This window comes from Salmo salar, chromosome 05 (assembly GCF_965601325.2).
Source record: "Salmo salar chromosome 05, fSalSal1, whole genome shotgun sequence".
Classification (NCBI taxonomy): Eukaryota; Metazoa; Chordata; class Actinopteri; order Salmoniformes; family Salmonidae; genus Salmo; species Salmo salar.
The window spans coordinates 4,411,458-4,438,900 of NC_138295.1; the positions used below are offsets into that span (position 1 = coordinate 4,411,458).

At 43.2% G+C, this 27,443-nt stretch overlaps 1 long non-coding RNA gene across 1 annotated transcript in view; it reads left to right on the forward strand.

The window, feature by feature from the left end:
* Positions 1–261: 261 nt before the first annotated feature.
* Positions 262–27,443, forward strand: part of LOC145879490 (uncharacterized) — a 391,863-nt gene continuing 364,681 nt past the window's right edge. Inside the window, exon 1 of the long non-coding RNA XR_014392272.1 lies at positions 262–705. This is a non-coding gene — a long non-coding RNA (uncharacterized LOC145879490). The remainder of the gene's footprint in view (positions 706–27,443) is intronic.

Here is a 27,443-nt window from a genome sequence, read left to right on the forward strand (position 1 = left end):
TAGTATGTGGTATAGTATATGGTATAGTATATGGTGTAGTATATGGTATAGTGTATGGTATAGTATGTGGTGTATTATATGGTATAGTGTATGGTGTAGTTTGCTGAACATATGAAGAAATCCAATAAACATTATGTTCTAGAAACATTACTTTCAAAGTGTTTCTAGTGATCAATATATAATAGAGGTTGATTTTAATGATTTATTTTGAGAAGTTTATATTCAAAAAACTTCAGCAAACATGTTGTGGTGAAGAAATGGGAAATATACAAAAGTTAGCTGGAAGTAAGAGAGAGAGAGAGTAAGAGTGGAAGAGAACATAATGAAATGACATTTTCCGGAGAGACAAGGGGGCAGAGGACAGAGATTGAGAGAGGAGAGATAGAGAGCTTAATAAGAGAATAAAATATTGTTGTAGAAGAAAGAGGAAGCAAGCTACAGATGTTAGTTTATTACTAAATATTCCTGACAATGAACCCCAGGTGGGAAGAAGAGAAAGGCGCAGAGAGAGAGAGAGAGAGAGAGATGTAAGCAGAAAGAGAGAGAGGAGAGATAGATATAGAGAGAGAGAGAGAGAGAGAGAGCGAGAGATGTAAGCAGAAAGAGAGAGTGGAGAGAACGATAGAGAGAGAGGGAGCGAGAGATGTAAGCAGAAAGAGAGAGAGAGAGAGAGAGAGAGAGAGAGAGAGAGAGAGAGCGAGAGATGTAAGCAGAAAGAGAGAGTGGAGAGAACGATAGAGAGAGAGGGAGCGAGAGATGTAAGCAGAAAGAGAGAGAGAGAGAGAGAGAGAGAGAGAGAGAGAGAGAGAGAGATTGGGGCAGTATTTTTGTACACTTCCCAGCAGACAGAGAAAAACAGTCAGGCAGGAGAGAAGAGGACAGGGATGCTCATTCAGTGTTCCAGAGCCCGATGATCCTCTGACAGCTGGTCGCTAGGCTGCTAGCACTACAGCTAGGTCGCTAATAACACCTCACTACAAATAGGACATGCGCACTATGCTAACATTTATATGCCTCTCCCTCTTCCCTTGCTTTCTCTCTGTCCTCCCCTGTTTCCTTTCTCTCTCCCTCCCTCTTTCCCTCCCTCCCTCCCCCTCTGAGACAAGTTTATCTCACTTCTCTTTACAGACAGACACATTTTTGGTGACACTGAAATGCAATATATATATTTTTTCCCTGCCACAAACCTGTCACTTCAATGATGAGTAATTTATGGTTGCAGTTACACAGGCTTAACGGCCCAACGGGGGCATATTTAAACAACCCCAGCACACCTGTTTAGAGGAAAATATGTCACACTGTCGCTGTCTCTGTCGCTGTCTCTCTGTGTCTCTCTCTCTCTCTCTCTCTCTCTCTCTCTCTCTCTCTCTCTCTGTCTCTCTCTCTCTCTCTCTCTCTCTCTCTCTCTCTGTCTCTCTCTCTCTCTCTCTATCTGTGTCTGTGTCTCTCTCTCTGTGTCTGTGTCTCTGTCTCTCTCTGTCTGTGTCTCTGTCTCTCTCTCTCTCTCTCTCTCTCTCTCTCTCTCTCTCTGTGTCTGTCTCTCTCTCTCTCTCTCTCTGTGTCTCTCTGTCTCTCTCTCTCTCTCTCTCTGTGTCTGTGTCTCTGTCTCTCTCTGTCTGTGTCTCTGTCTCTCTCTCTCTCTCTCTCTCTCTCTCTCTCTCTCTCTGTGTCTCTCTCTCTCTATGTGTCTCTCTCTCTGTCTCTCTCTCTCTCTCTCTCTCTCTCTCTCTCTCTCTGCTGAAGTATGCTAAACCTCTTCCATAAACTGTGTATGTGGTAAAGACTGGCTTTGGTCAAGTCTCAGTCATGACCGTGCTTCAGTTTATTGTTTATGAACTGTTCTACCTACTATTTACAGTTCTATGGCACATATATGTTTCTGTGTTATGTGCAGCAATGTATGTTGATTGACAGTATGTTTTAAACAATACGTGGGATGCTTGATTAATTACAAAGCTAAATGGTATATAGTGCACTAGTTTAATCATTACAACAGAAGGCCAGCATCCCGTAGTCGCCTCTTCACTGTTGACGTTGAGACTGGTGTTTTACGGGTACTATTTGAGGACTTGGTGTGGCGTCTGTTTCTCAAACTAGACACTCTAATGTGCTTGTCCTCTTGCTCAGTTGTGCACCGGGGCCTCCCACTCCTCTTTCTATTCTGGTTAGAGACAGTTTGCGCTGTTTTGTGAAGGGAGTAGTACACAGAGTTGTACGAGATTTTCAGTTTCTTGGCAATTTCTCGCATGAAATAGCTTTAATCTGTATTAGCATTAGCAGCAGAACCCAACATTTCCTCAGGGAAAACAATGTGTTGAGCAAATGTCAAATTGGCTTCTTACCAAAATTACCGTACGACAGACCACGTATTCACCCTGCACACCCAAATTGACAAACAAACAAAATAAAATAAAAGTAAAGTCTTCTCATGCTTTTGTTGATTTCAAAAAATCTTTTGACTCAATTTGGCATAAGGGTCTGCTATACAAATTGATGGAAAGGGTGTGTTGGGGGCAAAGCATGTGACATTATAAAATCAATGTACACACACAACAACTGTGCAGTTAAAATTGGCAATGAACACACAGATTTCTTTCCACAGGACCGTGGGGTGAGACAGGGATGCAGCTTGAGCCCCACCCTCTTCAACATATACAGCCAATTTGGTTCAGACCCCTTGACTTTTTCCAAATTTTGTTACTTTACAGCCTTATTCTAAAATTGATTACATATTTTGTTTTCTTCAGCAATCTACACACAATACCCCATAATGAGAAAGCAAAAACAGGTTTTTAGAAAAATAGAAATACCTTATTTACATAAGTATACAGACCCTTTGCTATGAGACTCAAAATTGAGCTCAAGTGCATTCTGTTTCCATTGATCATCCTTGAGATGTTTCTACAACTTGATTGGAGTCCACCTGTCGTAAATTAAATTGATTGGACATGATTTGGAAAGGCACAAACCTGTCTATATAAGGTCCCACAGTTGACAGTGTATGTTAGAGAAAAAACCAAGCCATGACGTCAAAGGAATTGTCCGTAGAGCTCCGAGACAGGATTGTGTCGAGGCTCAGATCTGGGGAAGGGTACCAACATTTTTTTTGCGCAGGTCCCCGAGAACAGTGGCCTCCGTCATTCTTAATTGGAATAAGTTCTCCCATCTTCTTCTTTCAGAAGGACAACCATCTCTGAAGCACTCCACCAATCAGGCCTTTACGGTAGAGTGGCCAGATGGAAGTGTAAAGGCACATGAAAGCTCATAAAAGGCACCAACAGACTCTCAGAATATGAGAAACAAGATTCTCTGGTCTGATGAAACCAAGATTGAACACTTTGGCTTGAATGCCAAGCGTCACGTCTGGAGGAAACCTGGCACTATTCCTACGGTGAAGCATGGTGGTGGCAGCATCATGCTTTGTGGATGCTTTTCAGCAGCAGGGACTGGGAGACTAGTCAGGATCGAGGGAAAGATGAATGGAGCAAAGTACAGAGAGATCCTTGATGAAAACCTGCTCCAGAGCGCTCAGGACTTCAGACTGGGGCGGAGTTGAACCCTATCGAACATCTCTGGAGAGACCTGAAAATAGCTGTGCAGCGTCGCTCCCCATCCAACCTGACAGAGCTTGAGATGATCTGCAGAGAAGAATGAGAGAAACGCCCCAAATACAGGTGTGCCAAGCTTGTAGCGTCATACCCAAGAAGACTTGAGGCTGTAAACACTGCCAAAGGTGCTTCAACAACATACTGAGTGAAGGGTCTGAATACTTATGCAAATGTGATATTTCCTTTTTTATTTTTAATACATTTGCTCTATAAAGACAGGCTATGTGAACACTGCCCACAAAAAATGAGGTGGAAACTGAGCTGCACTTCTTAACCTCCTGCCAAATGTAAGACCATATTAGAGGCATATATTTCCCACACATACACAGACCCACAAATCATTTGAAAACAAATCAAACATTGATAAACTCCCATATCTGTTAGGCGAAATACTGCAGTGTGCCATCACAGCAGCAAGATTTGTGGCCCATTGCCATGAGAAAAGGGCAACCACTGGAGCACAAACATTGTAAATACAAACTATATCTGTTTATTTATTTCCCCTTTCATGCTTCAACTATTTGCACATTGTTACAACACTGTACATAGCCAATAATATAACATGTAAAATGTCTATATTCTTTAAAACTTGTAGTGTTTACTAATGTTTCCATTGTTTATTTCCCATTTGTTATTGTCTATTCCATTTGCTTTGGCAATGTAAACATATGTTTCCCATGCCAATAAAGCCCTTTGGATTGAATGGAATTGAGAGATTCTTTCTCTAATTGATAGGTGCTCAGGGCTGCAGTGCCAGCAAGCTCATTTAAAATGCAAGACAGGGTCACGGCCCAGTTCTGAAGAAAGAGAGAAGGAGAGGAGTATTGTGAAGAAAGGGAGAGAGATAGAGGTAGAGAAGTAATCTCTAACAGGGCCTGGGATTTGAGGAATTGAGAGACTGGAGAAGCTGATTAATGTTGAGATGGTGAGACATGTTCCAATGCAGATGGAGAATCCTGAAGGTGGGAGGAGGAAGAAGGAAGGAGGGAGGAGGGAGGAAGGGTGAAGGAGGAGGGAGGGAGGGGGAAGGAGGGAGGGAGGAGGAAGGAGGGAGGGAGGAGGGAAGAGGAAGGAGGGAGTGGGAGGGAGGGAGGGAGGAAGGAGGAGGGAGGGGGGAAGGAGGGAGGAGGGAGGGGTAAGGAGGGAGGGGTAAGGAGGGAGGGAGAAGGAGGGAGGGAGAAGGAGGGAAGAGGAAGGAGGGAGGGGGAGGGAGGGAGGGGGGAAGGAGGAGGGAGGGGGGAAGGAGGGAGGAGGGAGGGGTAATGAGGGAGGGAAGGAGGAGGAGGGTGAAGGAAGGATAGAGGAAGGAGGGAGGCAGGCGTCAGATGAGAAAAGTTTAATAAAGCAAGATGTAACTGTGACAGTCTCTGACTACAAATGAGTAGAGTTTAATAAAGCTAGATGTAACTGTGACTGTCTGACTACATATGAGTAGAGTTTAATAAAGCTAGATGTAACTGTGACTGTCTCTGACTACAAATGAGTAGAGTTTAATAAAGCTAGATGTAACTGTGACAGTCTCTGACTACAGATGAGTAGAGTTTAATAAAGCTAGATGTAACTGTGACAGTCTCTGACTACAGATGAGTAGAGTTTAACAAAGCTAGATGTAACTGTGACTGTCTCTTTCAGGCCCCTACAGCTGCATCCCATGACATCCTAGTCTATCCCTTCCTATCTAACTTATTTTGGAGTCCAAATAATACTGTGCTTGTCACAGTCAAGCAAATCTCTACTTTGGTTTGGCTGACTATTAAATACTCTATAGAAGAAGAAACAAAACACTGTAGTTTCACCCACGTCTCAAAAACGAATGGATTTGACCTCTTGGAACTTTTATAAATGATTACTTTCCTTTCAACCGTCGTTCTGCTTGTGAAATAATTACCAACTTTAAATATAAACATGAAAAACTGCTGTTGGGTACTTTATCTACTTGAAAACAAAGTTGAATATCCCTCTTCAAAAATCTATATTTTATGAAGCTGATTATTTTTTTACTTCACCGTTATTGTCCATAATTGTCGGTTACACAATTGTACGATTATTATGCAGGCCCAAGTTCCATTGAGCGAAAGATCAGCAACCCTGTTTGAACCCAGCCTCATCTGTATTCAGAAAGTTTCCAGCAGCCTGTAAAGCTATCATTCCCCTCCTCTAACTAAATGACTAGAAATGGGTCTAGTTTAATTGAGTCCTGGAAGCTGCCAGGCAGGCAGGCAGGCAAGGCAAGGGGAGAACGTTGAATCATTGAGGTATTTGCGGTGTTGATTACATACGTCTCCTCCTGCAAGCAAATTTTAGCTTCTAAGATTCAGTAGTTTGAATTAATAGACCAGCCAACCTGGTAAAAAAAATAGCTTTTCTTTTACTGTTGTTGCTTGATACAGGCCGTCATCCACGCTAGATCAAACTATGATGGGGTGATACACCTTGTTAGGACAAACATTTCATTTAGATTTAGGCAATGTTCAATAGGTTAATTAAAGGTCAAATCTGGTGAAAATGGGCATAATGAAAAGAGTAATAGATTTAGGTCAAATATCCTGAAATGTCATACAAAAACTGAGTGGAATAACAAACAAAACACAGACTATGTAATGGATGCATGAATAGTCACTACTCTTTAAGACGTGCCATATACACAGACTATGTAATGGATGCATGAATAGTCACTATGCTATAAGACGTGCCATATACACAGACTATGTAATGGATGCATGAATAGTCACTACTCTTTAAGACGTGCCATATACACAGACTATGTAATGGATGCATGAATAGTCACTACTCTTTAAGATGTGCCATATACAGATGCCAATTGTGATATTTTACAGTTGTGTGTCTGTATCACCAGCGTCTGAGTCTTCTCAGATGACATAGACTGTAACAGGCGTCGTAATGATCAGACCAAAAACGCAGCGGGAACGTGTATATTCATCTGCTTTTTTAATGTGAACAAGGAAAAAACGAACGGACGGATGGATGGATGGATGGATGGATGGACGGACGGACGGACGGACGAACGAACGAACGAACGAACGAACAGTCCTATGAGGTGCTCAGACACTAAACAGGGGACAACTACCCACAAATATCATAGAACAAACACCCCTCTTAAATAGGACCTTCAATTAGAAGCAACGAGGAGCAGCTGCTTCCAATTGAAGGTCAACCCCATTAACTAAACATAGACATAGTTCGACTAGAACTAACATAGAAATAAACTAACAAGAACATAGCCCAACAAACCCCGGAACACTCTAAACAAACACCCCTCTTACATAATCACATAACCCAACAAACCCCGAACCACATAAAACAAATACCCCCTGCCACGTCCTGACCAAACTATAATAACAAATAACCCTTTTACTGGTCAGGACGTGACCTACAGCCTCTGAGAAAACTGAACCAGGACCAACTTTACCTCGTAAAAAATCTGACTTTCTGTGACAGAAATATTGAAACCGTAATGTCATTTTTAAAGGGTAAAATTTGCAAGCAGCCTAATAGGATAGTCACAGATTCTGACCAAATTGACTGGAGATATAAATATGAATTGATTATTTATGCATACAGTCATACTTAGTAAAAATATTTATATTTACTTTTTGTAAAAATGATTATCCTTTAACCTTTTACTGCAGTGGGTTAAATCATGACCACACAGAGTGTTTCTTGGTGGTATTACTGGCTTAAAAAAAGGAAGACACATTTACCATGTCAGATATAGAATCGAAATGTATTACATTTTCGAGTTAGCATCCCAATATTACGCTTTAAATACGTCTCAGAAGACTGAAAAATGAAAAACAACGTTCGACATAGAAACACCTGATTTTCCATATTTACATTTTTTTTTCTTCTTTCATTTTATGTTTATTAATTATGAAATTATGAAAAATATGAATAGCATTCTACCCATGATGCCACTGGATTTGGTCGTTTGACTGTAGGAATGGACTACATCACACAGATACTCATTAAAATGATATTTCAGATAATATATGTCAAACAAAAATACCTTTCTCAGATCCCATCTAACTACTCGGAAAGACACTTCCCTATATAGTTCACTACATTCGGACCAGGGCCCTGGTATATATAAGGAATCGGGTGCCATTTGGGAAGAAGGATGAGATGAGAGCAGCTTTCCACCCCGTTTAGAACGATGCCCTTTTCAACGTTAGAGCCCCCAACCCCGCTGCCAACGTGAATAATCACCCCCCCAACTCCAGCCCCCTACATGCCTTTGAGCCCCTAGTCCCCTTCCAACCTCCTACAGTATTAATGTGCTGTGTATGATTTATCACTTCCCATGTATTACAGCTAGGCTACAGGCAGGCTAGAGGCCTGGCTGGGAGCAGAGCAGAGCAGCAGGACTCACCATTAATAAACCTGCTTTAGAGCAGCAGCACTAACCATTAATAAACCTGCTTTAGAGCAGCAGGACTAACTATTAATAAACCTGCTTTAGAGCAGCAGCACTAACCATTAATAAACCTGCTTTAGAGCAGCAGGACTAACTATTAATAAACCTGCTTTAGAGAAGCATGGTTAGTCCTGCTGCTCTAAAGCAGGTTTATTAATGGTTAGTCCTACTGCTCTAAAGCAGGTTTATTAATGGTTAGTCCTACTGCTCTAAAGCAGGTTTATTAATGGTTAGTCCTGCTGCTCTAAAGCAGGTTTATTAATGGTTAGTCCTACTGCTCTAAAGCAGGTTTATTAATGGTTAGTCCTACTGCTCTAAAGCAGGTTTATTAATGGTTAGTCCTGCTGCTCTAAAGCAGGTTTATTAATGGTTAGTCCTACTGCTCTAAAGCAGGTTTATTAATGGTTAGTCCTACTGCTCTAAAGCAGGTTTATTAATGGTTAGTCCAGCTGCTCTAAAGCAGATTTATTAATAAGGATTGTTCCCTTTTTTGCAATTTTCACCTAAAATGACATACCCAAATCTAACTGCCTGTAGCTCAGGACCTGAAGCATGTGCACATTATTGATACCATTTGAAAGGAAACACTTAATGTAGGAGAATATAACACATTAGATCTGGTAAAAGATCATTCAAACAAAAAAACATGTGTTCTTTTTTTAAATTTACATTTTCCATCAACTTTGAAATGCAAGAGAAAAGCCATACTTTCAGAAAGGAGTCTAGGTGTAATTGAAATGTAGGCCACCAGATGGCAGCAGTGGGTGTGCAAAGTTTCAGACTGATCCAGTGAAGAATAACATTACTGCACAATATTTTGTATCAAGTCTGCCAGGGGTTTGCCCAAATGTGTCGAATTGCTCAATTTATACATTTTCAAGTACATAACTATAGAGAACATACCAAAATGCTATGGTAATAAAAAAGGTGAGTTTACACACTCCCAGGAATGTCATAGATGATGGATCATTAGCTTCGCTATAGAAAATACACATCTAGATGGCCAGGCAGGGTGGGTGTGGAGCTAGAGACAGCAGGGGGGTAAAACTGTAGAATGCAGTTCCTACATTTGAACAGAAAAATTGATTTTATCAAACAAAACTACACTCCATTTTATCTCTGGGACCCTCAGGATGACAAATCAGAGCAAGATTACTGAATGTAAGTACATTATTTACCTTTTGAGGTGAATGTATCAAACCAGTTGCCGTAATTGAAGTTTTTTGTTATTGTGCACTCTCCTCAAACAATAGCATGGTATTTAGCTTCTGTTAATTGGAAACTGCAGTAAGATTAACAAGAATTTAAGCTTTCTGCCCGTATAAGACATGTTTATGTCCCGGGAAGTTGGCAGTTACAGAATACAATGTCATTCTAGTCACATTAGCGCATGTTAGCAACAACCGTCCCGGTGTAGCGACACCGATCCCGTAGAGGTTAACCATTTAATAAATCTGCTTTAGAGGTGCCACAGACTCCAGGATCTCTGCAGAGGAAAGGAAGGGGGTACACAGAGAATTCAGGGAGAGAGAGACACACACAGAGAGAGAGGCGCAGAGAGAGAGAGACAGAGAGAGAGAGAGAGACAGAGAGAGAGAGAGAGAGAGAGAGAGAGAGATACACACAGAGAGAGAGAGAGAGATAAAGAAAGAGCGAGATAAAGAAAGAGAGAGAGAGATAAAGAAAGATACAGAGAGATAGAGAAAGAAAGAGAAAGAGAGAGAGATGAGAAAGAAAAAGAAAGAGAGAATTGAAGAAAGAGAGAGAGAGATAAAGGTCCCAGAGTTAGACTGTGTACTAACATTAAGGCAGTAGTGTTGTGTTAATGTTGTGTTGTTCAGAGCTGAAGAGGCATAGCCCTAATGGCCCCTATTCCCTATATAGTATACTACTTTAGACCAGAGCCCGATGGAACCCTATTCCCTATATAGTGTACTACTTTAGACCAGAGCCCAAATGGCCCCTATTCCCTATATAGTGTACTACTTTAGACCAGAGCCCGATGGAACCCTATTCCCTATATAGTGCACTACTTTAGACCAGAGCCCAAATGGCCCCTATTCCCTATATAGTGCACTACTTTAGACCAGAACCCTATGGCACCCTATTCCCTATATAGTGCACTACTTTAGACCAGAGCCCTATGGCACCCTATTCCCTATATAGTGCACTATTTTAGACCAGAGCCCTAATGGCACCCTATTCCCTATATAGTGCACTACTTTAGACCAGAGCCCTATTCCCTATATAGTGTACTACTTTAGACCAGAGCCCTATTCCCTATATAGTGCACTACTATTTAGACCAGGGCCCTATTCCCTATATAGTGCACTACTTTAGACCAGGACCCTATTCCCTATATATAGTGCACTACTTTAGACCAGAGCCCTATTCCCCATATAGTGCACTACTTTAGACCAGAGTCCTATGGGCCCTGAGGGTGCCATTTGAGACACACGCCGAAGAGAATCTCCCATTCAGTGCAGTGTGTTCAGTACCAGTCATCCTCTGCCGTAGCTCTGTTATTTAACTGTGTTGTAAATGAACCAACGCTAAGTCGTTCACTACATCAACCTAATTACCACCTCGCCACAAGCTGTTAGAACGTTCTGGAATCAGACGAAAACCAATCATACATTGTTCACCAGAGGAACATTTCATCTTTCTGTAGGTTTTACACATTAAAATGTAAATGCCATGGATTTAAAGACGTGTGGTCTTTCCCTCGATAGCGAAGACTTGGTTTCAGTCCCAAATTACAACATATTCTCTATTTAGTGCACTGCTTTTGACCAGAGCCATATGGCCACTGTGAATGGAATAGGCTGCCGTTGGGGATGCATATTTGGTTCCTATTATTTAGTCATTATTAAGAAAGGTTCACTGCTTGGTACGGCAACAGGCACCACCGCGAACAACAGGCACCACCGCAAACAACAGGCACCACCGCGAACAACAGGCACCACCGCCCACAACAGGCACCACCGCGAATAACAGGCACCACCGCCCACAACAGGCACCACCACCCACAACAGGCACCACCACCCACAACAGGCACTGTTATGGCTACCACCCGGTACTCTACCCTGAACCTTAGTCACTGTTACGGCTACCACCCGGTACTCTACCCTGAACCTTAGTCACTGTTACGGCTACCACCCGGTACTCTACCCTGAACCTTAGTCACTGTTACGGCTACCACCCGGTACTCTACCCTGAACCTTAGTCACTGTTACGGCTACCACCCGGTACTCTACCCTGAACCTTAGTCACTGTTACGGCTACCACCCGGTACTCTACCCTGAACCTTAGTCACTGTTACGGCTACCACCCGGTACTCTACCCTGAACCTTAGTCACTGTTACGGCTACCACCCGGTACTCTACCCTGAACCTTAGTCACTGTTACGGCTACCACCCGGTACTCTACCCTGAACCTTAGTCACTGTTACGGCTACCACCCGGTACTCTACCCTGAACCTTAGAGACCGCTGCCTTATACATAGAGTCATTGAACGCTGGTCACTTTAATTATGTTTCCATACTGTTTTACCCACTTCATATGTACAGTATATACTGTATTCTAGTAATGGCTCATCTTATATAACTACTGTTGTACACACCTTTTCTGTTTATATACTGTCCATACTATCTATAGACGCCGTACTATATAACTACTGTCCATACTGTCTATACACACCATCCTATATAACTACTGTCTATACACACCATCCTATATAACTACTGTCTATACACACCGTCCCATATAACTACTGTCTATACACACCATCCTATATAACTACTGTCTATACACACCATCCTATATAACTACTGTCTATATACACCATCCTATATAACTACTGTCTATACACACCATCCTATATAACTACTGTCTATATACACCATCCTATATAACTACTGTCTATATACACCATCCTATATAACTACTGTCTATACACACCATCCTATATAACTACTGACTATACTGTCTATACACACCATCCTATATAACTACTGTCTATACACACCATCCTATATAACTACTGTTGTACACACCATCCTATATAACTACTGTCTATATACACCATCCTATATAACTACTGTCTATACACACCATCCTCTATAACTACTGACTATACTGTCTATACACACCATCCTATATAACTACTGTCTATACACACCATCCTCTATAACTACTGACTATACTGTCTATACACACCATCCTATATAACTACTGTCTATACACACCATCCTATATAACTTCTGTTGTACACACATTTTCTATTCATATACTGTCTATAGACACCATTTTATATGGTTTTGATCTTAGCTGGTTGATCTTAGCTGGTTGATCTTAGCAGCTTGTGATGGTTGATCTTAGCTGGTTGTGATGGTTGATTATTTGAAATACTTTGAAATGTTAGGAAGGAAGGAAATAGCCCAGATAATAGCATCTATAGTAGGCCTACCCTTACAGAAATACACATGTTCACATGTTAAATCACATTTTCACATGTTGAGCTGACCTTTCACATGTTGAGCTGGCATTTCACATGTTGAGCTGACATTTCACATGTTGACCTTACATTTCACATGTTGGGCTGACATTTCACATGTTGAGCTGACATTTCACATGTTGGGCTGACATTTCACATGTTGAGCTGACATTTCACATGTTGAGCTGACATTTCACATGTTGAGCTGACATTTCACATGTTGGGCTGACATTTCACATGTTGAGCTGGCATTTCACATGTTGAGCTGACATTTCACATGTTGGGCTGACATTTCACATGTTGAGCTGACATTTCACATGTTGGGCTGACATTTCACATGTTGAGCTGACATTTCACATGTTGAGCTGACATTTCACATGTTGAGCTGACATTTCACATGTTGGGCTGACATTTCACATGTTGAGCTGACATTTCACATGTTGGGCTGACATTTCACATGTTGAGCTGGCATTTCACATGTTGAGCTGACATTTCACATGTTGGGCTGACATTTCACATGTTGAGCTGACATTTCACATGTTGGGCTGACATTTCACATGTTGAGCTGACATTTCACATGTTGAGCTGACATTTCACATGTTGAGCTGACATTTCACATGTTGGGCTGACATTTCACATGTTGAGCTGGCATTTCACATGTTGAGCTGACATTTCACATGTTGGGCTGACATTTCACATGTTGAGCTGACATTTCACATGTTGAGCTGACATTTCACATGTTGGGCTGACATTTCACATGTTGAGCTGACATTTCACATGTTGAGCTGACATTTCACATGTTGAGCTGACATTTCACATGTTGGGCTGACATTTCACATGTTGAGCTGGCATTTCACATGTTGAGCTGACATTTCACATGTTGGGCTGACATTTCACATGTTGAGCTGACATTTCACATGTTGAGCTGACATTTCACATGTTGGGCTGACATTTCACATGTTGAGCTGACATTTCACATGTTGACATTACATTTCACATGTTGAGCTGACATTTCACATGTTGACATTACATTTCACATGTTGAGCTGACATTTCACATGTTGAGCTGGCATTTAAGTTGTTGGGCTGACATTTCACATGCTGAGCTGGCATTTCACATGTTGAGCTGACATTTCACATGTTGAGCTGACATTTCACATGTTGAGCTGACATTTCACATGTTGGACTGGCATTTCACATGTTGGACTGGCATTTCACATGTTTACATTTGGTGTTTTATATACATACCAATATTTGTTAGGCCTGTATTCATTTTGTTTGTTGCCTTAATTCAAACAGTTAAAGAGTATGTCTGGTTTGGATATTTCAGTCTATATTCACATTTTAGCCCTATTTATTTTATTTGCAACTATAGTTGAAGTGTTTTTCTATTTATCATTTTCTATTTTATACATTTTAATATTTTATATTTTGTTAAAATGCTTAATTGAAAATTTGCACAAAGGTTGTAAATAAAAAGGAGAACTAATCAAATATGAGTAAGTACCTTTTATTTGTTGAGTTTAATTCAAAATGTAAGAAATTGGCCTTTACATGTGGTCATTTATATAACTATTTATTCATTGAATTTACAGAAAATGTGCTATATCGTGATATGTAGCGTTATCGGGATATGAAATGACCTATATCGGGATATGAGATTTTTGTATTACATTTCGAGGTCACAGGTCAACACCAACTTTACACACGTGAGAATATTTTATTTTTTTGAAAATCAAATATGCAGTTTCACATGTGAAACATTTTGTTATATGACAATCTCATGTTCACATGTGAAAATCATTCACGTGAAAATCTAATTTGCATTATTACATGTAAAAAAAAAAAATCTAACTTTCACATGTTGAATTTGAAATTCACATATGGTGGTAAAATAGTGTTAGATGAAGGTGGTGTTAATTGCAGTAGCAATATTTACACATATGGAATTACAAATTACCTCCCTTATCTCACCTCATTTGCTCACATTGTATATAGACTTATTTTTCTACTGTATTATTGACTGTATGTTTGTTTTACTCCATGTGTAACTCTGTGTTGTTGTATGTTGTCGAACTGCTTTGCTTTATCTTGGCCAGGTCGCAGTTGTAAATGAGAACTTGTTCCCAACTTGCCTACCTGGTTAAATAAAGGACTTGTTCTCAACTGGCCTACCTGGTTAAATAAAGGACTTGTTCTCAACTAGCCTACCTGGTTAAATAAAGGTGGAATAAAATAAAATTAAATAAAAAACAAATACTGTAATGCCATTCTGTAAAAAGGTAACTTACCTGAGAATAATAATTAAAGTGTGTTAAACATAAAGATTTGTTATTTCTGAGCCATCCGGCTGCTGCTGCATGCGTCGCTTCAACGACCGTTTTAAAGAAACACAGTGAAAAGAACAGAGAAGCTATCGCTCCACACACCACACACACACACACACACACACACACACACACACACACACACACACACTCAAACTCACACACACGCACACGCACACGCACACGCACACGCTCCAACACACACACACACACACACTCTCCACACACACACACACACACACACACACACACACACACACACGCACACGCACACGCACACGCACACGCACACGCTCCAACACACACACACACACACACTCTCACACACACAAACACACACACACACAAACAATCTCACACACACACACACACACACACACACACACTCTCTCTCTCTGTGAAATCATCAGTCAGCCAGGAAAGCCCCTGCTACAGTCAGACAGGACAACAGTAAGACAGAACTACAATAAGACAGGACTACAATAAGACAGAACTACAGTAAGACAGGACTACAATAAGACAGGACTACAATAAGACAGGACTACAGTAAGACAGGACTACAATAAGACAGGACTACAGTAAGACAGGACTACAATAAGACAGGACTACAATAAGACAGGACTACAATAAGACAGGACTACAGTAAGACAGGACTACAGTAAGACAGGACTACAGTTAGACAGGACTACAGTTAGACAGGACTACAATAAGACAAAACTACAGTAAGACAGGACTACAGGTAGACAGGGCTACAGTAAGACAGGACAACAATTCCCCCCAAGAGAAAAACAATATATCAACGGACCCAAACAGCATTGTGCCGTGTTTTCAGATGGGTTCTGGTTTTGTGTTTTAGACCAAGAGAACCCAGTCGAACATGAAATGGTTTAATATTCCCGGGTCGTCATTTTAATTGAATTAATTTGGGAAGACATTGTAAAACGCTGATGGAGTCATAAAATATATGTTATAGCCGTCGTCCATCACTGTGATGTAAATTATGTGAGGGTGATTGCTCACGGGGTGTGTGTGTGTGAGTGTGAGTGTGTGTGTGTTTGTGTGTCGTGTGTGTGTGTGTGTGTGTGTGTGTGTGTGTGTGTGTGTGTGTGTGTGTGTGTGTGTGTGTGTGTGTGCCTTTGTAAGTGTGGTGTAAATTGTGTGAGGGTGATTGCTCACGGGGTGTGTGTGTGTGTGTGTGTGTGTGTGTGTGTGTGTGTGTGTGTGTGTGTGTGTGTGTGTGAGTGTGTGAGGGTGATTGCTCAATGATGCCTCTTGCCAGGAACACGACGACTCGGATAAAATAATGTAATTGGCTCCAAAAAGGGCGAGTGATGTGGCTAGCTGGACTACAGAGGGGAAGCAGAGAACGGGCACGTCCTGCATATAGATTTCAGTATTCTTGTGAAAGACAACAGATCATATTATCTGTAGTTTGTTGACGACGCAGTTGTGTCTGATAACAGAGTATCAGCCTGACCTGTCGCTGGGGTTTTTTTGGCTAGTTTTGGGGTTGTCTGACAAATTAAGCGGGGTGTGTGTGCGGGTGTGTGGGGGTGTGTGTGTGGGTGTGTGTGTGCGTGTGCATGTGTGCGTGTGTGCGTGTGTGGTGTGTGTGTGTGTGTGTGTGTGTGTGTGTGTGTGTGTGTGTGTGTCGAAGGTCTATGTTCTGTTGTGAATGCACTCTGGACCTCACGGTTCACTACACTACACAAGGTGACTGTCCCTGAGACAGTTGATATAACAGAACCAGTACCAGGTGACTGTCCCTGTGATAGTTGCTATAACAGAACCAGTACCAGGTGACTGTCCCTGAGATAGTTGCTATAACAGAACCAGTACCAGGTGACTGTCCCTGAGATAGTTGCTATAACAGAACCAGTACCAGGTGACTGTCCCTGAGATAGTTGCTATAACAGAACCAGTACCAGGTGACTGTCCCTGAGACAGTTGCTATAACAGAACCAGTACCAGGTGACTGTCCCTGAGATAGTTGTTATAACAGAACCAGTACCAGGTGACTGTCCCTGAGATAGTTGCTATAACAGAACCAGTACCAGGTGACTGTCCCTGAGATAGTTGCTATAACAGAACCAGTACCAGGTGACTGTCCCTGAGATAGTTGCTATAACAGAACCAGTACCAGGTGACTGTCCCTGAGATAGTTGTTATAACAGAACCAGTACCAGGTGACTGTCCCTGAGATAGTTGCTATAACAGAACCAGTACCAGGTGACTGTCCCTGAGATAGTTGCTATAACAGAACCAGTACCAGGTGACTGTCCCTGAGATAGTTGCTATAACAGAACCAGTACCAGGTGACTGTCCCTGTTATAGTTGCTATAACAGAACCAGTACCAGGTGACTGTCCCTGAGATAGTTGCTATAACAGAACCAGTACCAGGTGACTGTCCCTGAGATAGTTGCTATAACAGAACCAGTACCAGGTGACTGTCCCTGAGACAGTTGATATAACAGAACCAGTACCAGGTGACTGTCCCTGAGATAGTTGTTATAACAGAACCAGTACCAGGTGACTGTCCCTGAGATAGTTGCTAGAACAGAACCAGTACCAGGTGACTGTCCCTGAGATAGTTGCTATAACAGAACCAGTACCAGGTGACTGTCCCTGAGATAGTTGATATAACAGAACCAGTACCAGGTGACTGTCCCTGAGACAGTTGATATAACAGAACCAGTACCAGGTGACTGTCCCTGAGATAGTTGTTATAACAGAACCAGTACCAGGTGACTGTCCCTGAGATAGTTGCTATAACAGAACCAGTACCAGGTGACTGTCCCTGAGACAGTTGATATAACAGAACCAGTACCAGGTGACTGTCCCTGAGATAGTTGCTATAACAGAACCAGTACCAGGTGACTGTCCCTGTTATAGTTGCTATAACAGAACCAGTACCAGGTGACTGTCCCTGAGATAGTTGCTATAACAGAACCAGTACCAGGTGACTGTCCCTGAGATAGTTGTTATAACAGAACCAGTACCAGGTGACTGTCCCTGAGATAGTTGTTATAACAGAACCAGTACCAGGTGACTGTCCCTGAGATAGTTGTTATAACAGAACCAGTACCAGGTGACTGTCCCTGAGATAGTTGCTATAACAGAACCAGTACCAGGTGACTGTCCCTGAGATAGTTGCTATAACAGAACCAGTACCAGGTGACTGTCCCTGAGATGGTAGAGTATACATTTACTGAACTCTAATCATATTTATTCGGAATCTTATTTAATTCCGTGGAGATAAAAGCATGTTGTGTGTGTGTGTGTGTGTGTGTTCTGTTAGACACCAGAACTATCCAGCAACGTGCTGAGATGCCTCTAGCTCGGTTTCAGCCAATCACCTCCTGAGGTTTCTAATTGCGGTTCCCTTAGTGCTACTGAATGTCTATTTGATTTGTGCACTGACCCGCAAGGAGTCTGTTAAGTGGTGTGTGTGTGTGTGTGTGTGTGTGTGTGTGTGTGTGTGTGTGTGTGTGTGTGTGTGTGTGTGTGTGTGTGTGTGTGTGTGTGTGTGTGTGTGTGTGTGTGTGTGTGTGTGTGTTATAAGTACACTGTGTGTCCCTGGCAGTATAAACCAATTTTCTGTACATCAAACCTTCACTATAGTGGTGGTCTATAGCAGTGTGTGACCAGAATAAATCCCTCTAATAAACAATCATTCACGTCTTTAACCTCATTAACCTACCTTGTATGGGACTCAAGAACGTCGAAAGCTAGCTGTGAGGGAACGACATCACGAGTTCAGAGGTTGTGTTGGAGATTTAAGACTGAACTCGATACCATTCATTTAAATTATTACTTCATTTCCATTTTCTTGTCATCATATTCCTGTCCAGTCCAGTAGTTTACAGACATTATAGTCCAGTAGCCTTGAATACATTAGAGTCCAGTATCCTTGAATACATTAGAGTCCAGTAGCCCTGCAAGATATTACAGTCCAGTAGCCCTGCAAGATATTACAGTCCAGTAGCCCTGCAAGATATTACAGTCCAGTAGCCCTGCAAGATATTACAGTCCAGTAGCCTACAGATATTAGAGTCCAGTATCCCTGCAAGATATTACAGTCCAGTAGCCCTACAGATATTACAGTCCAGTAGCCCTGCAAGATATTACAGTCCAGTAGCCTACAGATATTAGAGTCCAGTAGCCCTGCAAGATATTACAGTCCAGTAGCCCTGCAAGATATTACAGTCCAGTAGCCCTGCAAGATATTACAGTCCAGTAGCCTACAGATATTACAGTCCAGTAGCCCTGCAAGATATTACAGTCCAGTAGCCTACAGATATTAGAGTCCAGTATCCTACAGATATTAGAGTCCAGTATCCTTGAATACATTAGAGTCCAGTATCCTACAGATATTAGAGTCCAGTAGCCCTGCAAGATATTACAGTCCAGTAGCCCTGCAAGATATTACAGTCCAGTAGCCCTGCAAGATATTATAGTCCAGTAGCCCTGCAAGATATTACAGTCCAGTAGCCTACAGATATTACAGTCCAGTAGCCTACAGATATTAGAGTCCAGTAGCCCTGCAAGATATTATAGTCCAGTAGCCCTGCAAGATATTACAGTCCAGTAGCCTACATATATTTGGGTCCAGTAGCCTTGAAGACATTAGAGTCCAGTAGCTTTGAAGACATTAGAGTCTAGTAGCCTTGACGACATTAGAGTCCAGTAGCTTTGAAGACATTAGAGTCTAGTAGCCTTGACGACATTAGAGTCCAGTAGCCTTGACGACATTAGAGTCCAGTAGCTTTGAAGACATTAGAGTCTAGTAGCCTTGACGACATTAGAGTCCAGAAGCCTTGAAGACATTAAAGTCCAGTAGCCTTGAAGAGTTCAGTGGCCTTGAAGAGATTAGAGTCCGGAAGCTTTGAAGACATTAGAGTCCGGAAGCTTTGAAGACATTAGAGTCTAGTAGCCTTGACGACATTAGAGTCCAGTAGCCTTGACGACATTAGAGTCCAGTAGCCTTGACGACATTAGAGTCCAGTAGCCTTGACGACATTAGAGTCCAGTAGCCTTGACGACATTAGAGTCCAGTAGCCTTGACGACATTAGAGTCCAGTAGCCTTGACGACATTAGAGTCCAGTAGCCTTGACGACATTAGAGTCCAGTAGCCTTGACGACATTAGAGTCCAGTAGCCTTGACGACATTAGAGTCCAGTAGCCTTGACGACATTAGAGTCCAGTAGCCTTGACGACATTAGAGTCCAGTAGCCTTGACGACATTAGAGTCCAGTAGCCTTGACGACATTAGAGTCCAGAAGCCTTGAAGACATTAAGTCCAGTAGCCTTGAAGAGTTCAGTGGCCTTGAAGAGATTAGAGTCCGGGCGAAGCTGGTCTGAGCCGACGACGAGTCTAGAGCCTGCGCGGTCCAGTAGCCTTGACGACATGGTCCAGAGCCTGCGCGGTCCAGTAGCCTTGACGACATTAGAGTCCAGTAGCCTTGACGACATTAGAGTCCAGTAGCCTTGACGACATTAGAGTCCAGTAGCCTTGACGACATTAGAGTCCAGTAGCCTTGACGACATTAGAGTCCAGTAGCCTTGACGACATTAGAGTCCAGTAGCCTTGACGACATTAGAGTCCAGTAGCCTTGACGACATTAGAGTCCAGTAGCCTTGACGACATTAGAGTCCAGTAGCCTTGACGACATTAGAGTCCAGTAGCCTTGACGACATTAGAGTCCAGTAGCCTTGACGACATTAGAGTCCAGTAGCCTTGACGACATTAGAGTCCAGTAGCCTTGACGACATTAGAGTCCAGTAGCCTTGACGACATTAGAGTCCAGAAGCCTTGAAGACATTAAAGTCCAGTAGCCTTGAAGAGTTCAGTGGCCTTGAAGAGATTAGAGTCCGGAAGCTTTGAAGACATTAGAGTCTAGTAGCCTTGACGACATTAGAGTCCAGTAGCCTTGACGACATTAGAGTCCAGTAGCCTTGACGACATTAGAGTCCAGTAGCCTTGACGACATTAGAGTCCAGTAGCCTTGACGACATTAGAGTCCAGTAGCCTTGACGACATTAGAGTCCAGTAGCCTTGACGACATTAGAGTCCAGTAGCCTTGACGACATTAGAGTCCAGTAGCCTTGACGACATTAGAGTCCAGTAGCCTTGACGACATTAGAGTCCAGTAGCCTTGACGACATTAGAGTCCAGTAGCCTTGACGACATTAGAGTCCCGTAGCCTTGACGACAGACAACAGAAGTACTAATAACGACATTAGAACCTATTCATACTCAACACCACTGAGAGTTCTGGTCCGACTGAATGTCAAAGACCAAGTTAATTTCATGTCGAGCTTTCAAATTCTCATCCGATGCGACAATACCGCCATCAAGAGTTCAAAGTTCATCTTGAGCTAAGATATTTAACCTGACAGATGTGAGGTAAATTCCTCCTTGTGTTTTAGCGAAGCTGTCGTGTCAGGTCTGCAGAGAGTACAGGAGGTCAGCTTGGCCCGGGCTAATGGCTATCGGGCCTCAGTCACAACTCAACACTGCTATCCCATTAGGAAGGCAAGCTATCATTAGGACACGGACACACACACACACACACACACACACATACACACACACACACACACTCACTCTGACACAAACAAACTCTCACACACACACACACACACACATACACACACACACACACACACTCACTCAGACACAAACAAACTCTCACACACACATGCACAATAACACCCCCTGGAGTGGAGGGGATGACAGGAGAAAAGAAACAAGAGAGAGAGAAAGAGAGAGAGAGATGCAGCGAGGGAGAGAGGGGGGAGAGAAAGAGAGAGACAGAGAGAGAGAGAGAGAGAGAGCGAGAAAGAGCGAGAGAGAGAGAGAGAGAGAGAGCATGAAAGAGAGGCCAATATCCACTAATAATAAAAACTCAAAAAATAGCTATTCAGTTTTAGAAACATCTAAAATCCCATGACCCCCTCTCATATCATTACCAAGCCCTGCAATGCCAAGAGCTGAGCAAAGAAAATAGTCCCCTCATCCAGCTGGTCCTGGGGCTGAGTTCACAAACCTGTTCTACTAACACACTGAAGCCTCAGGACCCTCATCCAGCTGGTCCTGGGGCTGAGTTCACAAACCTGTTCTACTAAACACACTGAAGCCTCAGGACCCTCATCCAGCTGGTCCTGGGGCTGAGTTCACTAACCTGTTCTACTAACACACTGAAGCCTCAGGACCCTCATCCAGCTGGTCCTGGGCTGAGTTCACTAACCTGTTCTACTAACACACTGAAGCCTCAGGACCCTCATCCAGCTGGTCCTGGGGCTGAGTTCACTAACCTGTTCTACTAACACACTGAAGCCTCAGGACCCTCATCCAGCTGGTCCTGGGGCTGAGTTCACTAACCTGTTCTACTAACACACTGAAGCCTCAGGACCCTCATCCAGCTGGTCCTGGGGCTGAGTTCACTAAAGCCTGTTGGGGCTACAGGTTAGCAATGAACCCCGAGCCGGGATTGCTAACAAGGCTGGAAATTCAAAACATCAAAAATCTAATAATTTCAATTTCTCAAACAATCAACTATTTTACACAATTTAAATGATAAACATCTCCTTAATCTAACCACATTGTTCGATTTTCAAAGAGGCTTTACGGCAAAAGCATAAAGTTAGATTATGTTAGGACAGTACATAGCCACAAAAGTACAAACATCCATTTTCAATTCAAGGTCAGGCGTCACCAAAAGTAGAAACCAGCTTGAATTATGCACTAACTTTTGTCAATCTCCATCAGATGACAATCCTAGGACATTATGTTAGACAATACATGCATTTTTTGTTCCATCAAGTTCATATTTATATCCAAAAACAGCATTTTACAGTAGCGTGAAATTCAGATTTTTTTTCTTCTCTGAAATGCTTCCGGTGAACATAACAAAATTACTATTCGAAAACATTGGTAAATTATAATATTGTCATTCAAAGAATAATATATTATCATCTCGTAATTGCTACCGAATGGCCAGATCTCAAAATAACTTTACTGGGAAATCACATTTTGCAATAAACGGGGTGCTATGCTAAGAACAACAGGCTATGCTATACAGTTAGCATCATCTAAAATCGATAATAACATTGTAAATATCCCCTTACCTTTGATTATCTCCATCAGAAGGCAGGCATCCCAGGTCCGGAAGGCATCCCAGGTCCGGAACAAATGTGGTTTCTTTTGACAAAGTTCATAATTTATGTCCAAATAACACTAAGTACTTAGCGTTCATTATGCTCCCACAAAACGTGGTGGGGGGGCTGTAAAATCACGCCGAAAAGCTAAAAAAACCTAGTAAATAATCTATTTATGTTCGTTCAAACATGTCAAATGTTGTTTAGCATTAATCTTTTGGTCCATTTTTAACGTTAAACATCAGTAATATTTTCACACAACCTATCCTATGTCTAGATAAACAATGAAGACAAAACTCACGTTTCTCAGATTTATGCGCAGGCGCAAAAAAATGAAGTGATGACATGTCAACTTCCTTGGATTCTAATTTGCTCTCTGTTTATCATAGACGCTTCAAACAACTTTATAAAGATCGTTGACATCTAGTGGAAGCCGTAGGTGTTGCGAAATAAATCCTTTCTCACTATGGTATCTATAAAACAATGACACTAAATAGTACAGTCACAAAATTCACATTTTTTTGGATCTATTTTTCACAGGTTTTTGCCTGCAATATGAGTTTTGTTATACTTACAGACACCATTCAAACTGTTTTAGAAAATTCAGAGTGTTTTCTATCCGAATGTGTTAATAATATGCATATCCTAGCTTCTGAGTTGGTGTAGGAGGCAGTTAAAAATGGGCACATATTTTTTTCAAATGTCTCAATACTGCCCCCGAGCCCCAACAGGTTCACTAACCTGTTCTACTAACACACTGATGCCTCAGGACCCTCATCCAGCTGGTCCTGGGGCTGAGGTCACTAACCTGTTCTACTAACACACTGAAGCCTCAGGACCCTCATCCAGCTGGTCCTGGGGCTGAGGTCACTAACCTGTTCTACTAACACACTGAAGCCTCAGGACCCTCATCCAGCTGGTCCTGGGGCTGAGTTCACTAACCTGTTCTACTAACACACTGAAGCCTCAGGACCCTCATCCAGCTGGTCCTGGGGCTGAGTTCACTAACCTGTTCTACTAACACACTGAAGCCTCAGGACCCTCATCCAGCTGGTCCTGGGGCTGAGTTCACAAACCTGTTCTACTAACACACTGAAGCCTCAGGACCCTCATCCAGCTGGTCCTGGGGCTGAGTTCACTAACCTGTTCTACTAACACACTGAAGCCTCAGGACCCTCATCCAGCTGGTCCTGGGGCTGAGTTCACAAACCTGTTCTACTAACACACTGAAGCCTCAGGACCAGAACATCCAATCAATCAGAATAAACCAAATTACAACAAAATCAAAACAAAACTACATTGCTTATTGGGAAACACAAGCACAAACACAAAGCAAAATGCAGTGCTATCTGGCCCTAAATCAACAGTACACCATGGCTAAATATTTGACCATGGTTACTAATCAAAACCTTAGAAAACCTTGACAAAGTACAGGCTCAGTGAGCACAGCCTTGCCATTGAGAAGGGTAGACACAGGAAAACCTGGCTCCCTGTAGAGGAAAGGCTGTGCAACCACTGCACCACAGCAGAACCTGAGACAGAGCTGCATTTCCTGACAAAATGTCAAAAATATAAAACAATTAGAGAGTGTTTTCCCCAAATTTGAAACCCTTATTCAAGGTTTCAAAGACCTCTCTGATGAGGATAGGCTACCCGTCCTGTTGGGGGAGGACGCAGAGAGCTGTGGGTTGGCAGCTCACTACATGGCTGCCTCCCATAAGATGAGGGACAGTGTCTGACAGACCAATAAACCTGCACATGTCCTCTACTGTATGATTATTGTTATTGTTCAATGTATGGATGTTGTTATTGTTCAATGTATGGTTGTTTTGACACTTGGTTATTGTTGTCACTGTTGTCCCTTTGACAATTTTGATTCTCATTATTTTCCTATTGTAAATATCCAAAGTAAGCTTTGGCAATATGTACATTGTTACATCATGCCAATAAAAGCAAATTGTGTTGAATTGAGAGCGAGACATTAGAGAGAGAGATGCAGAGAGAGGGAGAAAAGAGAGATGAGAGAGAGATGCAGAGAGATGCAGAGAGATGCAGAGAGATGCAGAGAGAGAGAGAGATGCAGAGAGATGCAGAGAGAGAGAGAGATGGTAGGGAGATATGCAGAGAGCGAGAGATGCAGAGAGAGAGAGAGATGCAGAGAGAAAGAGAGATGCAGAGAGATGCAGAGATGCAGAGAAATAGAAATGCAGAGAGAGAGATGCAGAGAGAGAGATGCAGAGAGAGAGAGAGAGAAGCAGACAGAGAGAGAAGCAGAGAGAGATGCAGAGAGAGAGAGAAGCAGAGCGAGATATGGAGAGCGAGAGAGATGCAGAGAGAGAGAAGCAGAGAGAGAAGCAGAGAGAGAGAGAAGCAGAGAGAGATGCAGAGAGAGAGATGCAGAGTGAGAGAGAGAGAGAAGCAGAGAGAGAGAGAGAGAGAGAGAGAGAGATGCAGAGAGAGAGAGAAGCAGAGCGAGATATGCAGAGCGAGAGAGATGCAGAGAGAGAGAAGCAGAGAGAGAGAGAGAAGCAGAGAGAGATGCAGAGAGAGAGATACAGAGTGAGAGAGAGAGAGAAGCAGAGAGAGAGAGAGAGAGAGAGAGAGAGAGAGAGAGAGAGAGAAAGAGCAACATGAGAAAGAGAGACATTAACATGACAAATGTTTATGAGACCGTAGCAGATAATGTCTTTGTGTGATGACTATACATACTATTTACGGCGCAGGCTAATATTATCCCTGACCTGAACCACAGTAAGCTGTAGAAATGAGGGAAGAGAGGAAGAGAGAGGAGAGGAAAAGGTCAACGTGAGAATGTGTGTTTCATGATGAGCGATGTGTGTGTAGTCCTCTCTGGCCTTCCCTGGTCACGGGGGCCGTGCGGCGAGGCGCTACGCGGAGAGGAGGAGTGATGAAGGAGGTTGGAAATGGCCAGTCTGTCAGCGATACTCTGACTCAGAGCAGTAAATTTATATTACACGCCTCTTAAAGCTGTTTTATTTTGGGATTTACTGGTCTCCCCTGAGAAAGAGAGAGACAGAGAGAGACAGAGAGAGCCCGAGAGACATACAGCCAGAGAGAGAGAGAGAGAGACAGGGAAAGAGAGTGAGACTGTGGGAAGGATTTTATTTGGATTTCAACTCAGCTGCTCTTCTTATGTGGTGGCAATTGCCGTTGCTCAAAAGCAATTTTATTAGTAACTGGGTTCTTGGCACATTAAGGACATTTCTTACCAAAAAACAAGGAATATCTTTGTTAAAATACACAACACGTTGTCCTGTACTGTCCTTTGAAGAAAAATATATGTTGAGAAATGATTACTGCTCAACAAGAGGGTTATGGAAATGGATGCCGGTGTTGAGTGTGTCAAGTTCATACTCCTGTCAGTTACAGACATTCTCCTGTCATCTTCCTCTCCTCTCCCCCTCTCCTCCTCTCCTCTCCTCTCTCCTCCTCTCCTCTCCTCCTCTCTCCTCCTCTCCTCTCCTCTCCCCTCTCTCCTCCTCTCCTCTCCTCTCCCCCTCTCTCCTCCTCTCCTCTCCTCTCCTCTCTCCTCCTCTCCTCTCCTCTCCTCTCCTCTCCTCTCCTCTCCTCTCCTCTCCTCTCCTCTCCTCTCCTCTCCTCTCCTCTCCTCTCCTCTCCTCTCCTCTCCTCTCCTCTCCTCTCCTCTCCCCCTCTCTCCTCCTCTCCTCTCCTCTCCTCTCCTCTCCTCTCCTCTCCCTCTCCTCTCCTCTCCTCTCCTCTCCTCTCCTCTCCTCTCCTCTCCTCTCCTCTCCTCTCCTCTCCTCTCCTCTCCCCCTCTCTCCTCCTCTCCTCTCCTCTCCTCTCCTCTCTCCTCTCCCCCTCTCCTGTCCTCTCCCCCTCTCCTCTCCTCTCCTCTCCTGTCCTCCTCTCCTATCCTCTCCTCTCCTCTCCCCCTCTCCCCTCTTCTCCCCTCTCCTCTCCTCTCCCCTCTCCTGTCCTCTCCTCTCCTCATCTCCTGTCCTCTCCTCTCTCCTCCTCTCCCCTTCTCCCCTCTTCTCCCCTCTCCTCTCTTCTCCCCCTCTCCTGTCCTCTCCTCTCATCCTCTCCTGTCCTTTCCTGTCCTCTCCTCTCTCCTCCTCTCCCCCTCTCTCCTCCTCTCCTCTCCTCTCTTCTCCCCTCTCCTGTCCTCTCCTGTCCTCCTCTCCTGTCCTCTCCTCTCTCCTCCTCTCCCCCTCTCCCCTCTTCTCCCCTCTCCTCTCCTGTCCTCCCCTCTCCTGTCCTCTCCTCTCCTCCTCTCCTGTCTTCTCCTCTCTCCTCCTCTCCCCCTCTCTCCTCCTCTCCTCTCCTCTCTTCTCCCCTCTCCTGTCCTCTCCTGTCCTCCTCTCCTGTCATCTCCTCTCTCCTCCTCTCCCCCTCTCCCCTCTTCTCCCCTCTCCTCTCCTCTCTTCTCCCCCTC